The following is a 15,058-nucleotide window of genomic DNA, read 5'->3' on the forward strand; positions in this document are numbered from 1 at the left end:
CATGTGAGAGAGAAGGCAAGAGAGCAGTCAGTCAGGAGAGAAGCTGGTAAAGGCTGGAGCTCAGACTTGTGGGTGAGTGAAAGAATGCACAGAGAATGTAAATGTCTTCTGCTGTGTCCAGGACCACATGCTTTGGAAATCTGGTGGCTTTTGTTTCTTTCTTTCCTCTACTCAGGAGCTTGTTTTTCTCAGGACAAGCACTGGCCCATTTTACATCTTATGACTTAGCCTATGTTCCTGAGGAAAGATACAAGGAGGTAAGAAAGCTGAGTATTAGTTAAATGTCTATGAGTCACTGTATAGGGTGCTAGTCTTTCTCTCTCTCTCTCTCTCTCTCTCTCTCTCTCTCTCTCTCTCTCTCTCTCTCTCTCCCTCTGTTTTGTTTATATATATGTATATATGAATAATATATATTTATGAATGAACTCATATATGAGTAACACACTAATCAGGGAAGATTAGCATTAACTTGCCACAAACCTGAGTTTTGTAGCTCTGTGGTTTACCTGGCACTTAATATTAGCATGTTAGTGTTTACAATACAGTTTTATCATTTAAAATAGGGCAACAAGCTACTTAGCAGAGTATGAACGCAATGGTTATACTTTGAGAGCCTTCTGAAACAGGAAAGTTCTTAATCTAGAATGCAAATATCTGGCTTAAGACTCACAACTGTGGAACAGGCTGGAACCAGTCATGACCTTATGAACTCCTTGATGACAAAAGAATCTTCAGGAACTTTCCTGAGACTCGCTAGTTTTTCAGAGAAAAGTCATCCTAAGAAATATACAAAAATGTATTAACCCTACCCTAGTGATGGCAGAGCCATTCAATGATTGAATTCCTCATTTAACACATACACACACACACACACACACAAACACACACACACACACACACACACACACACACACACACACACACACACAAAACCTACTATGTGCTCTACACCAAGCCGGGTGCAAAGGAAATCATGAAAACCAGGACAGACTTGGTCCTGTGTTTCCTGTGGGAAATTTAATGTGTGCAAAGAAATAAAGTTAAAAAAAAAAACCAAACAGAAATATATTGATTACGAGCTCTGAAAGCAAAAAGTAATTAGCATTACTCAAGTAATTTATGACCGTAATGGGTGTTGAGCTGTGTGTGGCAGGTTCTTCAGACATCCTGCCAAAAGCAATTGTCAAGAAAATTAAAGGCACTCAGCTCCACAATTTAATAATTACGGTTTCCCCTCTAGAATGTCGGATGATTCCAATTTTTCTGAATAGAGATATCGGAATCAACCAAGGACATATAGGACACTTATCTAGGCTTTGTTGCCTCATTTGAGGTTATTTATATTTTTCTGTGAGTGCATCATTTGATGAATGATTTAAAAGTAACCCAGCCATGAATCCTTTGACTAAAAAGAGATACATTTAGCTTTATATACATGTTATCTTAAGTCTAAATTTTGGTAAATGGGGTTTCCTGAGCAGGACCAGATGGGCAGACAAGTGCAAACACACACACAAAGCTCCTGAATTAGTGAGTGCTGTAGCTAGAGAGGCAGGAAAGTCAGGCTGATACTTCCGGGAACTGTGAGGCAGAACTGAGTTGTCAATGAAAGTCAGCACTGGCCAAAGTTCTTGAACACAGCAAGAAGCAAGAGGTGTAAATAGATGCTAGTGTGACTCCTTGAAAGCCCATCTCTCTGGGCTCCAGTGGAAAGTTGTGGTCCCCCAAGTAGGGCACATGGACTAGGCATTCTAGATGGTTCACACTATACAACTGCCCTGCTTCACATTCAAACAAGATCTTCTAGGCTTCGCATCTCATGGGTATTACCAACCAGCTACAAGCCGGTGGCAGCCAGCTTCTGAGTTAACAGCTGTGAATCAGCTGGCGTGGAGGGAAGGAGATCAATATGGCCATCAGTGTCGTTAACATTTCTTTGTTAAGCTTTGCAGCCTAACAAACACTTTACAGCTCTCTGGCTCTGTTTGCCGGGTTCTCCAAGTGCAAACCAAAGGGGAAGGATCTCTGTTCTCAAGCTTTGAGGTAGGAACCTGCTCATTTCTCTAACTGATCACAGAGCATTAAAAGCATGTGGTTTCTCCTGCAGGCTCTAATTTATGTAGACAAAAATCCCAGGCATTCTCCAGGGACATGCTTCTTACTTTTACTTATTTGTTGTTGATGCACATATTACATATACCCATGTGCTGTGGCTGGATGTAAGAGTGGCATATGTTGAGATGGAAAAGGAGAGTGGTCCGAAGGTAAGAGTCACACTCTCTTGACTTTCCCCCGCTGCCCCCACCGTATCAGGGTAGTGCTCCAGATGTGCAGAGCCATCCATCTGACAGGCTAGCTGCTCCCAAATTCTCTTCCTGTTTCTTCCCAGTGCTTGTCTGACCAGTGGGCAAAGGTGGATCTCAGGGAATGCTGGGCTCCAAAGGAGCAAACACAGCTTCATCTGTGGATAGTTGACAGCTTGGTGGTGGGTTGGAAGAGGCAGGCAATGACTCTCGGGCAGGGCCCCTGACGGTGCCTGAGAAATGCTCCCCAGGAACCCAGTGTCCCCTACTTCCTTGTGAAGGGCTCCCATAACTCACTGAATAAAGTGCCTCCGGTGAGGATCAGGACCCCTTGTTTAATTCCAGTTGAGTAAAGCTGGCCTGACAGTCCCCTTGGAAAGGCTCCTGGGCATTTCTATGAAAGAGCCTTTCTGATTCTTTACCCAGAGAGGACGACCATGTCTGCAGCCCATCCTGGCGCTCAACTGAACCAGCAATGTAGCACCACTGTCACCACTTTCTAGAAGGTTCTGCTCAACATGGTGGTGCATGTCTGTGCTTCTAGCACCCTGGAGGCAGAGGCAGGAGGACCTAGAGCTCCAGGAGGGTCAGGTTATAGACTGAAACCCTGTCTGAATTCTTCCTCTCCTCCCACCACAAAGAGAAAGTCCTGCCAGCAACAAGGAGGGGTAATTTGAGAGTTATTGTAGAGAGCAGCAGAGGAAATGACCAGGCAATAGTCTCACAGTAAAACAGCTTAAGGAGGGAAAGAAAGTTGACTGGATAGTAAAAAAATGACAACAGGAAAAGTATGGTCTTTGGAGCCTGACACGGGGCCTCTGAGTATCTGCTTTGCCAATTAACTCTGTGACTGGGTAAACTCAGCCTCCCGGAGCCTCATTTTCATGGGGTGGCTGTGAATTTTTATTGAGGAGCCACAGAGAAAGCACCGAAACCCCTGCAGACCCAGGAGCCACAGCTGCGGCCCCAGACTCGCCTCCTTCCCCATCCTCTCAAGCCTGATTTTTTTTTTTTTTTCTACATTCAACTCCTCCTGATATTTTCTACTTTAAGATAAAATGGGAGCTAGGAGTATAGTTCAGGGTAGAGTGGTTATCTGGCTGCCTGAGGCTCTACATTCAGTTTTCAGCACTAAATAGAACAGTGTGTAGGAATAAGAGAGCAAGATAAAATAAAGGAAAAGAAAGCATTAATGAATGGAATGAGAAGCGTGAATGAAATACAGCCCTATGGTCGCTGTGAAGATCGCTCCCTGCCGGGCGTGGTGCTTAGCACTTAGAGTTTCCTTCACAGTGAGATGGTGGACGTCATGTGTTTATGATGGAGAGATGGAGAAGGCCACTCGGATCCAAGCCCTTGTGCCTCCTCACTGCTGCATCAATTTGAGCAGGTCTACAGCCTAGACCTAAACAAAACCGGTGTGGAGCAGGCAATAGGTTTCTTCGAAGCATCAATAACTCAAATATTTTTCATTAAAATATATGCTGACCACAAAAGACCACAAAAGACTGAGATCCAATGCCTGGAAAATGCATTTATGTTTTCCTTTTTATTTTTAAACAAAGCAAAGAGCTGAAAACACCAGAAATAATGAAACCAGCATATTTTTATTGCTCTGTTCTTACAAGAACAGTTTTTTTTTTTTTTAATGAAATGTAGTTTAAAACAAAAAATCTTGTTCCTAGGTTGAACCTTTTTGCATTCCAGCCTGGGGCTATCTTTTATTGGTTAAGTTATAAACCCCAGAAAAGGGGGTTTTATAGTGGAAATGCTGACAGAACCCGCATAGTGCTACTGGGTGCCTCTCTAATTAGTCTGAAATCCTGAATGCTGAATCCCATAATATGTGGACTGTAGTGTTGCAAGATTACAGCGAGGGCCACCCCCCACACCCTCCACCCAAACTTCACTCGGCATTTTATGCAAACACGGGTCTTCTTGTAGAGAAGACAGCCTTTCATAGTTGCAAAAGGCTATATTCTGAGCAAGAGAACGTGCCTTTGGCCCTCTTGTTTAAATGTGACCTGGAGACAGTCTGGGGATCCTTTTGAAGAACTAGGTTTCTCTGGCATGCAAACCTCACTGTTGTAGACAGTGAGCTTCTAACTTGGCCTGGATAACTAGATTTGTAGGGATCAGTGTCTTTTTAAAACCCCCTTCATGGAACCAGTCTCTCTCATACTCACTGGCCTGGTGCTAATGTTGATGGAGAAACCTGGGCCAGTATCCAGACCGGCTTATTCTAGGTCCACACAGGGGCTTCCTCCTCTTGTTTGCACTTTCTGCTCTGTCTGCTCTTGCTTTTTCTGCTCCGGGGCCTCCATTGCCCAGAACAACGTGGTACTATACTTGCTGGTGCGAGTCTGATAAGGCCTATTGCTCCTGCAGCTGCAGAGCCCAGTCTAAGACCTACTCAGCTCTTATTCCCTGCCCAGACTAAAGCTGGGCAAGCACTCCTTCCAGGGATGTCCCTGAACAAACGAACCTGGAGAAACTAAAAGAGGGAAGAGAGAATACTGACCAGGTTCAGTCTAAAAAGGGACAAGTCAGAGATACTTGAGCTTCTGAAAGAGCCCCCCTTTCCTTCCGATGTCCCTCCCTCCGTTCTCCATCCTTCCATCCCTCCCTCCCTCTCTGTCTTTCCTTCTCTCCCTTTATTGCCCCTTCCCTCCTTTCTTCTGTCCCTCCCCACTCCCTCCTTCCCTCCCTCCTTCCCTCCTTCCTTTCTTTTGTTTTGCATTGGGCTGGGGTCAGGAGCTGCTGGTTACATTCCCTCCTCTCTTTTTGGCTACTTCTGGCTGTGTGATTTGGATTCCTGTGATTCTTCCATATTGGCAGGTTAGGGCACACCACACAAGCAAGTTTCCAAAGCGATTGTGATTGTCTAAGACATGCCCATTTCCAAAGTTAAAAAGGCAGGATGACAGATATTGGGAGGACTAAAAAGTTCTCACAACGTCCTTGATGGCAACCCAGATGCTTTTTGGCAGAAGACTGCAGATACAGGGTGTGCCAGTGCTGAAAACTGAGAGGACCCTCAGACACAGTGGTTCTCAGCCTTCCTAATGCTGCGACCCTTTAATACAGTTCCTCATGTTGTGGTGACCCCCAACCATAAAATTATTTTCTTGTTACTTCACAACTGTAACTTTACTACTGTTAGGAATCATAATGCGCCAGGCGGTGGCGGCGCACGCCTTTAATCCCAGCACTCAGGAGGCAGAGCCAGGTGGATCTCTGTGAGTTCGAGGCCAGCCTGGGCTACCAAGTGAGGTCCAGGAAAAGGCGCAAAGCTACACAGAGAAACCCTGTCTCGAAAAACCAAAAAAAAAAAAAAAAAAAAAAAAAGGAATCATAATGCAAATAATGGATATGCAGGATATCTGATATGTGACCCCCAAAGGGGTTGCTACCCACAGGTTGAGAACCACTGCTCTACCAGATGAAGCCATCACACCGCCTTTCTCCTAGAATAGTCTCTCATCACCATAGTTTGGTCCAGAACTGATTGTTTACCATTTTGGGGGGGCATATGATCTAAAAGACAACCAAAGATTGGTGATGGAATTTATCTTCTTCAAACGACAGTGGCACTGCTAACAGCAGCCCCGTAATTTTAGGCTGTTATACTTTGAGGAGGGACACAGTGAAATGACTAGCAATATGCTTTAAACTGAGCCAACATGAGTTCCAAATTATGTGTTAATTATAAATATACAAATACTAACTTATGGGCTATTTACGTCCATTTACAAACTAGCTACTACTTTAGGAGAAAAACCTTAAATGGGATCTGCCAAAATGAGATTGGCTTTTGTCTTTCCTGCCCTTCACATCCTTTCTTTTGTAACATGAGCCAATGATTGATTTTATTCAGAAGTAGACCAATGTAATTTGGTGATTGTTCATGCTGGATTTCTCCAGGTCACAATTCTACTTGTTGCTTTTAAGGCCATAGAGTAAATCTTGCATACTGCTTTTGTGTTAGAAAATCTGTGCCACTCAGCCTACAATCCAGAAACCTCTTCAGAAAGAGGCTCATTTTTGAAGTGGACATGTTGTGCTGTCTGTACAGTGTGGACAGGACAGTGAGTCAAAGGTGACGCGTGATCAGAGTGACGTGTGAGACGGTATTTCCTCATCGAGAGGGCAGCGTGTTAGAGAAGAGAAGCTTGAGTGGAGAAACAATACAGGACTAGTTAGCACTAGTTAGCTAGGGGTTTGTTAACTGCACTTGCAGTAGTCCTGAGAGGTCAAGAAGGAGCTGGAACAATGGCCCACTGCTGTCTTTACTCTCTGAGAGTGAACTGCAGCCAGAAGCAGTTACTCAGACAGAGTGGGCAGAGCCTGGGGAGCGGAACCTAGGTTGGCACAGCAGGTTTCACATCAAGATTTGGAGAGGAGTGAAAGGGAAAACCCCTTGTAGAAGCCTTCTTATAAAATGTACGGCACCCAAACATTGGGGTATTTGTTAAAAGACAGAAAAACTGACTGATGGAAGAGCAGACAGCCCAGAAACAGACATACCAGCATCTGGTACTCTGCCAGAGAACATGAGAGTTCCAAGGCATGACACATTTTAAAATATGATTTGGAGGGCTGATGAGACGGCTCAGCAGGTAAAGGGGCTTGCAGCAAAGCCTGATTCTCTGAATTTGATCCCTGGGACCCACGTGGAAGAAGAGGAGAACCAACTTTTGTAAGCTATCCTCTGACTTTCACTATGCATATCCACACATGCATGCCTGCAAATAAAAAAATAATAAATAAGAATATGATTTGGAAAAATATTGTAGATGTGTACCTGAAGGTATAGATTTCTTAACTCATACCATATCTAAAACATTTATAATGCATGAAAAGAAAAATTAAACTTTAATTTTAATAAAAACATAAAAATTAAAGGATTAGATGGAGAAGCATTAAAATTAGGATGGGGAAGGATTTGCTCAATAAGAAGTGTAAGTCCTATTGGAAAAGATGGATGGCTCATAGTAAATTAAACATGAACTAGGAAGCACGCTGCTGACCGAGAGGAGACATTTGCAGTGCATATTACTGATGATAGTCAGTCAGCACACATGTGATTGTGTGTGTAGCTGCACATATAGCATTGGTGCTGAGAGTGTAAGTCATCCAGCCTTTTAGGAGTGTCCATGCACTCTTGGCACACCCTCAGTCTAGGTGTGCACAGTGAAGACATTTTCATTCATGTGTTTATAGAATCACACATATGGAGTGCTGAAATGGAAAAAAGTGGAAACGACATAAATGTCTGTTAATTAAAGTGAAAAAGAGAAATTGTTATAGAAATCATGCAATAGAACGATACTTCATAACTGTCATGGTGAAGGCATTGGATAAACATGAATCCTCAAGGATACATCTTAGAAACAAATGGCTGATGACAAAAAGCAGTGTGTAAAAGAATATGTACACTTAGAAGTCATTCACGGTAGCTTTGAAAATCCACTAGATAGTTCTGTTTTGTTGTGGGTGTATGTATATGAACAACTATAAAGTTAGGAAGAATAGTTTTCTAGATAGTGGCTTCTGGGTCAGAAAGCAGAGAGGACAATGAACTCTACGCAGTTTTATTTAGTGTTTAAAAAGTTTAAAACAAGAGAGGTAAAAAGCCCGATTTTGTTGGCTCTGGATACAGATGCAGGGATCTGTCATATCATTTTCTGTTCTTTCCAGTGTGTTTGACATATTCCACAATGGAAAAGAAAAAAGAACAAACTTTGAACCATTAGTCATTTTAAATCTATTCTCCAAAATGGAGATTTTATGTTCTAAAATAACCCTTTGAAAATAGGAAGATAAGATTATTTATTTATGTTTTAAATCCTACCTTGATATTTAAATTTTGTATATAATTTACAATGTATGTGTGTTATTAGTATAGTAGGACACAAGCAATAAAATGTTTTGATGATTAAAGATCTCACCAATAAGAGTATAAAATTAAAAATTTGTCTAAAGACAATACAAACCTTTAAGCAATATAAAATATTTAATTTCCACAACTCTGAAAAATCCATATTTATTTTGTATGTCCTCCAAACTTTTTATATGAAAATTCATACAAGTATTCAATGAAGATTGAGGTATATTATGCAAAATGATTTTTAGATTTTTTTTCACTTACCTATAAATAGCAATGGAATTTTTTCAATATAACCTGTTTGACCCTTTGACCTTTTTGTCAGATTCTTTGAGATATTGTTTAAAATAATGTCTTCTGATCACAAAAACAATAATGATCATTGTAGAAAGTATAAAAACCGAAGAATTTTAAAGCCTCTCACAATAGCAGCACTCAGAAAATCAAATTAACAGTCTGGTGTAGTTCATTTCATGTTTGTGTGGTCACTCTTGTCTGTTCATGGGATATAGACTATAATTCTAATTTTTCAAAACTGTTAAAAGTCAGCATGTGCACTTTTATCTTTTTTAACTGAAATATTTATTACAGACATTTCTCTATATCATTCAGTTTTCTTTAAAGTCTTGGATTCTAATGTTTGTACAGTTGGTATCAAGCGGATTGGCCCTAAGTCACTTAGCCAAACTTCTGTTATTGGACATTAATAACATTTCCCATTTGCTACTATTATAAATACCACTGTAATAAATGCTCTAATAGAGAAAATTTTGGAAAGTCCTGGTGAGTATTAGTTACAGCAGATGCTGACCCAAAGGCTGAGACCCTTTAAAAGGCTTTTCATACGTGTTACCAAAGTGCAACATGTTTCTTCATACATGTTTTCAAACTCTGGCTCTTTATACATGTTACTGAATTGTGGCTCTTCATCTACCTTACCAAATTGTGGCTCTTCATCCATGCTTCCAAATTGGTTTCCAGAAAGAATCAGGCAGCACTGTGGACCTCATGTAAGGGACATGAGGATAAAAAAGGCATTGGAAGTTTTATTTTCATATAATCTAAATGGACATATCAATCCATGGAAATGAGTCTGTCCCCGAGCTTGATAGATGAATCTGTGCCTATGATTTAATTTGCTTTGAAATCTATGGTTAAAAATAGTTCTTAAAAGGATAAAATGTTTTTGTAATTGATACATTAATCATCTAGCTTGAATAATGTCCTTTTAGGGAACACTGGAAACTAAAAGAGAAAAAAGTTGAATGTCTTTTTTTTGTGGTTAAAAAATAATAAATCTGGAAACACTGTAAATATGTATGCAAATTATTAAGGGTGCCTCAAAAAATGGAGAAAAAAATACTTGGAAGAAAAGATTCAATGCTTCTTAAATAATATGGACCATAATTGGAGCTTATTTATAAAACATTTTCATTATTAAAACCAAAACATATGGTTGTTTTTCATGAGAGTTGGCAAGTGTTTTTATTGCTTTATAAAAAATTATTGAATTATGCTCTATAAATCTAATCGGCATATAGATTTTTAATGGTATATATTCTCTTTCATTAACTGAGATCTGTTTTCCATAAATACCAAATAGTGGTTAAGGCTCAAAATAAGGGGATATAAGTTAAAGCTGGTGTTTAAAATTTAGACAAATCAAAATTTGAAATGTAAGTAGGATTTTCAGGGCAGGCTAATTTGGGGTGATGTCTGAAGGAATGTTTTATTCCAATCTTCACTTTGAAGTATTAAAAACTACCCATAGAAAAAAATGGGGATATTAAATGTTTTTAACTCCTGAAGCTAATGCAAGTCTGAGGTCTCCAGCCACAAGGATGGTCAAGTTCACAGGATTCACTCTTTTTCTCACCCAAACAGTTATGAGACCCATAGTTGAGTTTTCCAGTCTTGGTTCACTAAGGCATGGAGTTGTGAGACCAAAGTGCCACATTTACCCTTTAGACCAACAAGACCAAGGTGTTGCATTTGCCCTTTAGAATGTGAAAACCACACGAGTTTACGGAGGACTTGAATCTAGCCCCCCAGAACTCAGTTCTGAAGAGTGCATCCATTAAAACAGGCTCTGTCTCTCTGTGCCACTTCCTGACTTACATGAATGGGCTTGGAGTGAAACACAGGTATTTCAATTAAGATGTGGTCTAAATCTCTTGGATCTTCACCCCAAACACTTGAAAGACAGTAGAGTAGTTCTTTGTGTTTTTAAACAATTGGTTATGCTTCCGTTTGTTTAGAAAGAGAGCTGTGTTCATTAGAAAGCACATGGACTACAGCTATGTGCAAGCGAGAAAAGAAGGACTAATATAGCTTCTTATGCACTAGGATTTTAAAATTTATTTGAGGACCTCATAGTGTAGAAAGTGTAAGACCAGAAGATGACAGCCTTCTTGCTGGCATTGCCAAAGGAATCCACTGATCTGATATCCTCCAAGTGTTCTTAGAGTCTTTGGGTCCGTCCTACTGATGCTTGAGCCTACCATCAGAAGACAGAGCTAGTGGGTCATCGAGAGAGTCAGTTGTGAAATTAGCACGAGGAAAGCCTGGGAAGTCACACAGAGAATGGTGAAGGGCTTTAGACTCCCCCTGTCCTGGTTAGTTTTTTGTCAACTTGACACAGAAAGAGTACAGAACATTGATTGTGAAACTATCTCTGTCAGAGTGCCTATAGGCAGGTCTGTAGGCCATTTTATTGATCAATGATTGCTGTGAAAGGGTCCAGCCTACAGGGACAGTGCCCACCCCTGTGCAGGTGGTCCCAGGTGGTTAAAGAAAGCCAACTGATCAAGCCGTGGAGAACAAGCCAGGAAGCAGCAATCTTCCATGGCCTCTTCTTCAGTTCCTGCCTCCAGGTTCCTGTTTGAACTTCTGCCCCTGACTTCCATTCTTGATGGACTGTGATGGGGACTTGTAAACTGAAACAAACCATTCTCCTCCAAGTTGTTTTGGGTCATGGTCTTTATCACAGCAACAGAAGGCATACTAAAATAACACCAGGCTCAAGTGCTCCAGGACTTTTCTTGCTGCGCAGCTTGGGCAAGAACCTCACTTTTTCCATCTGGGAAATGGGACATCTCTTTCATTGCATTATTGTAAGGATGCAAGGAGTTGTATGTAACAATGTCTAGGACAAAAAATTAAACGTGCATCCTTGAGTCTATGATGTCATCAAATTAGTCAAACAACAAAATAACAAAAAAGAACGAGTATTAAACATTGAAAAACATGCTAATTACATACATCTATGTACTTTATTTACGTACTTTAAATTTGCTACTTAGCCTTTTCTATACTAGGGTGAAAATTCTTCCAAATCACTTGATTCATTGAAAGTTATATCTAAGTAGTAGGGCTGTGTCATGTAGCTTTCCACATCTGACACTTGTGATCTTGATCTTGTTAATATTGAACACAGAATTTTTGAGGATGTTTGTGGGAGAGAACCAAGTTCTTATTTTTATTTTTTGTTAAACATGTAACATTTTCCCTCCAGAGCCAAAGGAAGCTAAGTAGCTTTCCTTGAGATTCAAACAGAAATTCCTGACAGTTCTTTAGTGCTACTGGGACAATCTCTCATGCTACACTCAGTGTCTCCTTGTTTTGATATTTCTTAACTATAGTCTGCTGGATTCTGCAAGACCTACCTGCAACCTTGAGTCTCATTGCCATGCACAAGATGACACTCTTCTATATTCCCAGTAACTTTTCAATGCTGTATCATAATGGAAGTTTTAAAAGACATTTTCAGGGCAATTAAATAAATGCACATAAATAAACGCCATCTATTTCAGTGCTGGCAATGCAAATAGCTTAATTGAGATGATCATCAGCTCTACAGAACTTCCTAAGTAAGTCTGAGCTCCCACATACCCATGCAATGAAATGATCTGCTTGAAAGTCAGCGTTTATCGTCTGTCATCAAAGATAATATTCCTCTAATCTAAGAAACATTAGGATGTTTTCAATGTCTTTAAAGGATGAAACTGTCATGTGGAGAGAGAGGAGATGAGCTCCTAGGCAAGAGGCAGCTTCGTGTGCTTCACCACAGAGGGAAACAACAGGAAAGTTCATGGTGGACAGAATAGGTAGTCGGCAGGATATTGGGATGGATTGGGAGCTCACCCTCATCTGGGTCCACTGTCTGCCATTTGAAGTAGTTTGGGGTTTAATAGTTCGAGATACTATGAAAAGTTTTCAATCTCAGCATAGAAAACACATTATCATTCTGCTGTGTGGAAGACTGAAGCCAGGAATGGGTGTATTTAAACCCAGGTGAGAAAAAATGCAAGCATCAGCTGAATGAGAAATATTTAGGAGGGAGAACTACATTCTAGTGACTAACTAGATGGGGTAGTCTGCTAATTAGTTAAGCTAAGTCATGCAGTAGGCCTTTTAGAGAGGAAATATTCTAATTTTGTGGTGTCAAGTAAAATAAACTCAAATCTAAACCTTTAATGGCAGTCAAGATGTTTCTTCCAGAGCACATGTTTGCAAGAGGAAGCAGGGCTAGAACTCTATCTTCATATATAGTATTCCTTCCAAGAAAGCAGCCGGACTCCTTGTCAAGGCCATGGACACAGACAGGGACTGTGGTCAAGGACTCCAAAGAACTTTGAAGCTTTAATTTAACTTAACTAAAACTCAAAACAGAAAAGAGAAGACTATTAATGAAAGGTTTTAGCAAAGAAGACACTGGGTTGGATCACTTTTACCAGCTAGAGTCCATGAGTGGGGACCTCTGTTCCTCTTGTGGGACAATGACTTCCAAATTAGGGGGCTTCCTGTGTGTGAGTTTCCAGCTTACCCAGAGTAGGAATAAGAACAGAAAAATGTTGTCATTTATTTGGCTCTCCTCTGAGTTTTCTAACTAGGGAAGCAGCAGAGTCGTGTCTTTGTACAGCTCCGGGCTGGGAAACATGTGTGTGATATTTAAGCAAATACATAAGTGTAATGAAGCATTGATGTACACAGCTTCTAAATTTATTCATGCCATGAAGCCACGATGAGTTCTAATTTTAGTCTTTGTTCAGCCATTTGTTCTTTATTCTAGAAATAGAAGTCGATGACACCATCCTAAGCATGGAGGCTTTCCATAGCTACAGACAATGGAAGTTTCTCAAAGGCCAAGTCAGAACAGGTGATGGCCGGCTCCGAAGGAGCAGTGAAGAAGTAACAGCTCGCTGTTTGAAGTGGAGGATGAGAGACAAAAAGTTTACAGAATAGAGAGGAGAGGCTGCAGCTATCAGGAGCACTTGGGAACAACAACAACAACAACAACAATAACAACAACAACAACAACCACTACCACCACCACCACCACAACAACAACCACAACAACAACCACCACCACCTATTGTCAGTCTGCAAAGATATGCCCAATCAAGTCTTCGAAGTATCAGATTGGAAAACATGGAAGGAAGTGTTTCTAACCCATGAAGCCCCACACAAATACAGGGTTGCTCATATGACCATGGCATCTGACGATGGGAAAATGCCTCTGACTAGTGCATTGTCTAATGGTATATCCCACTCACCATTTGGGAGCTGCCTTAGACTGACCTTTTTTGTTCTAACCAGACTTTTACTTTTTGTCATTTTGGTGGCTTCTTTACATTGTAAATCATTGCAATATCTATCATGTATCCCTCAGGAATGCTGGAAAGATAAAACACTATGAAGGGGATCTGAGGAAGATCTTAATGACAGAAATGGGGAAAGTAGGGTAGCAAAACAAGATGGAGAACAAGCTAATATTAAAAACGAACTACCATTCAGTTAACTTGATCAACCAATATCTGCTGAGTTACACACCAGTTAAATCTCCAGGCTCCTGAGAGCCTAGAAATCTAGAAATTAAAAAACAATCAAGGAAATTAAATGTTGATTGTTGTCCTGAGTTCGCTAATGGGAGATGATGCTTCTCTGAAGCAGTCAAAGGGAGTATGACCGGCTTGGGCACCTTGACTTGTACGTCTTATTCTTTTAGTTCTATGTACAAAACTATTCTCACACAGGATGTGATATGTTGGGTCACTGGTCAGATGGTTGATCATGTGTCAGAGGAGTACTTAGGAGTGATTTTATAGGCTTTTTTCTCCATCATGTCAAAAATACACAGAATTGAGAAACACCCTACATCATTTATTGTGAAAAATGGACAATCCTACCCTAGTCAATGAACTGAAGGAGTGGCATCAGGAGTTTAATAGTGGCTTACTGTAGGATGAGGAGATATGACAGAAGTCATTCATTTTGGGGAGCCATAGAACAAATGGGGAGTGGAGGCTGCTGTCACGGGCTTGGGGTTATGAAACATGTTTAATATGGCCAAACTACACAGGTAATAGCTGAGGAGTGCTATCCAGCAAGTGATCTGTGAGTTCACAGATTCAGTTCAGCAAAGTTGTGAATAGTCAAATGTTGCTAAGTTTCTGCCTGGGTGGCCAAATTTTGGAAAAACCATAGAGCCGGGATATATCGGCTCTGCAAAATCATACAGAGCTGGCTGTTTGGGTTCCAAGGGCACTCACAATGTGGCTTTGACTCCTCGGTGGATTCACATAGGCTTGAGACTGAGCCACATTTTGCAGGCTTAACATTTTGATTTTTATTGGCATGTCAAGAATAGAGTCATCTCTCCAAATTGAGCTTATAGGAACCAAGCTGTAGTGGTTGTTGCATAGAAGTCATAACTGCTAATGTACCAGTTTCGTTGATGGTGGAAACATTTCTGTCTCCAGAATGTATGTATTTCAGGTTTAGAAGATACTCTGAGAATTTCCCCCCTGTAGGCGGTCAAAATGTAATCAGAAGGGGGCTTGGTGTAAACAAATGCAGTTAAACCAAA

Source organism: Peromyscus eremicus, chromosome 4 (genome assembly GCF_949786415.1).
Source record: "Peromyscus eremicus chromosome 4, PerEre_H2_v1, whole genome shotgun sequence".
Lineage (NCBI taxonomy): Eukaryota > Metazoa > Chordata > Mammalia > Rodentia > Cricetidae > Peromyscus > Peromyscus eremicus.